A 2,951-nucleotide genomic window follows, 5' to 3' on the forward strand; every position below is an offset into this window, starting at 1 on the left:
AATTTAAAAGAGTCTCTGGTAAAAATGTGGATGGATCTGAGGGGAGTCAGATGAAGAAATGTCTTAGATCAGGTTGCTATGACAGAATATCTGAGATCAGATAGCTTAACCAGCAGGAGTCTATTTTTTCCAGCTCTGAAGTCTGGGATCAGGGTGGCAGCATGGCAGGGCTCTTGGTAAGGGCCCCCTTCCTGGTTTGCCGATGGCCAGCTTCTTGCTGTATTCTCATTGGGCCGAGAGAGATCATCTCTTTAGCCTCTCTTCTTATAAGACACTAATCTAATTTGTGAGGCCCCGCCCTCCTATCCTAATTATCTCCCAAAGGCCCCACCTCCTAATACCATTACCCTGGGGATAGGGTTCAACATGTGGATTTTGGGATGGGGGGTGGCACAGACTTTAAGTCCGTTGCAGCACGTGAGTCATATTGTGAAGTAATGAGAGTCTAAAAAGAGGCAGTGGCTTCAGGGTGAAGAAGAGCCGAACCCAAAAAAATACTTAGAAAGGGAATAAATAAGACATGGCAATTGGCATTATTCTGAATTTGGATACATGAATCTATAGTTTGGGAGAAAAATCATGGATTTATCAGAGCCGGTGTTTCCTAAATTATCTTATAATGATCTAACTGTATAGCAGACACACCAAAATTCCAGAACATCATTACTAGAACTCTGACTGGGAGTTAAGTGATTACAGAAACTCATAACAAATGTGATTAGATTCGTGTTTCCTATGAGATGTTAACTGATGTTACAAGATGAAAGATTTCTCTGGACTGAAGTCTGCACAGCACTAGGTTAACAAGCTTATGTAGGAACATTTATGGTTTAGAGTGTTAAACACAAGCCTTTGAGGCTGCAAATTGTCCTGTAGAAAGGGTTTTCTGAGCCTCATGCTAACCAGAAAAAGGACCAGGTCCCGGGACGCGCAGTTTGAAGCAGCAGCAGCAGGGCTGGATGGAGAGGACAGACATGTCCGCCATCCTGGGATTGACGGGGCTCTTTTGCACCAAGAGTTTGGGGAAGAAAGATGAACGTTGTCTGAAAGAATTGACGTTGGCTGTAGATAAAGGGGGCGGGAGAAGTGAAGCCAGGAGGTCTGGGATAGGTGCAGAGCCGGTAAGGAAGAAGTTCGCCGCTTTCGGATTGGCTGTGGGCAACAGTTATGGATGCTCATGCGTGAGCAGGATGCGGTGGCGTCTGGTGGTTGGCTGGTATTTCTAAATAGCCCCTGGAAGTGGATTCAAAGCTGCAACATACATTATGGAATGTGAGCAGTCTTTTGTCAATTTCAGCCATGGCTCTGTTAACTGATTAACCTCTTCCCTCTTCCTCCCACCCTCCGGCCTGGTGTAATTAATTTAGGACAGCTCAGAATTTTTCTCCTGTCAAGAGTTTCTCAGAGCCTTTAATATTCTAAAGCATACTATAAGTCACTAACAGAGGCATATTGTGTGCAGCATTTTCAAACCTGTTTGACAAGGGACCACTTTTTTCAGAGTATCTCTGGGACAAATGCTCTGTGATGCCAACTGGAAGCCACAGCTTAAACATCTGCAGAAGTACTTGAAATATTGGGTTGTTGGAAGAGTCATGACACATTTTTGCAACAAAAGACAGAAAAAATATGTCATGACTTTTCCGAGAACCCAATACAATATGTACACTGGGACTAGAAAGCAAAACAAACATAAAAATACTGCAAAAAGAAAAAAGAAAAACAGTAAGAAAGAAGGAAAGAATCAAGAAACGTCTACCCAGGACTATGACAGTAACAAATGTAAAGAGGATTTATATCAGGCGAAGAAGGTGGTCAGCAGTAAAGCATAGAAGCAGGGATAAAAAAAAAAGAATGGTCAATGGTCAATAATTGTACGAGGGAAAGAGTAAGGTGCTCTCCCCTATTGAATCTCTGAAAGGAATTTCTGTGCTGTGGGGGTGGTTGCATCATCAGTCTAGCCCGTTCATTAAACTTTGGAGTCAGTGTGCAGCAGTATTTATCTTTACAAATTAATAAATTAGTATTCTGTTCATACTACAGCATGAAGTATTCTGCATGATTAAGTACACTTGAGCCTGATAGACTCTGGAGGGGTTGAAAATGGAGTTTCTAGAATAACAGAGCTGAGGGTCAAACAGTAAAGCCTGGTCAATACCTCAAGGTCATTCAACTCACACTCCTCCATCACCACCCTCTTCTTTCCCATAGATTTTCTTTTAACCTTCAACACCTTTGGGGATGAAGCTTTCTCATTTTGATATCACTGCTTTGTACAACAGTGGCAGGCACATGATTGGTACCAGTAGAACACAGCACTTCATTTTTCATGGAAAATTGTAGCAAGAATAATTGTAGTTTTTGCTTTTTGAGCCCAGGATAAAGAGCCCAGTGATAGGTCCAACTGTGAAGTATATGATTCAATGGGTCTCTTCAGCCATGATATTTCTTGGACAGCTCCAGGAGGGTTCCCGTTCCTTTGTCATACCTGAGTCATGGTACAGGTTCTAAATAAACAATGAGACTGTTCTTTGATGTTGAATTTGTCTTTGATTCACCTTCTAATATTTCCCACTTTGTCCATAGATGCATGAAGCCAAATGCGGGGAGAAGGAAGGTACACTTGTGGGGCGTCCAGCTCTTGGTTTCAAGAGCTAATGATGAATGCGTCATTTTCTGTTCTTGTTGTAATCCTGGTAATAAATATGATTTATGTTTTTCTAGTTTGTATTCTCCTTGTATTCTCTGTTATGAGGAGAAATGGTGATTTGTTCCTTTCAAAATAGAACATGAATGGCTATACCCTTTTAATAGGCTTATGAACAGGCATATTCCACTCGGTATTTCCTTCTCTAAGTGACTGCCCATTCAACCTCATCCCCCTTCAAGTTTCACGAGGAAAAGGAGGGAGTTTCATAGGTGGGTAGAGAATGGACGGTGCATCAAATATT

This window comes from Hipposideros armiger, unplaced genomic scaffold (genome assembly GCF_001890085.2).
Source record: "Hipposideros armiger isolate ML-2016 unplaced genomic scaffold, ASM189008v1 scaffold_139, whole genome shotgun sequence".
Classification (NCBI taxonomy): Eukaryota; Metazoa; Chordata; class Mammalia; order Chiroptera; family Hipposideridae; genus Hipposideros; species Hipposideros armiger.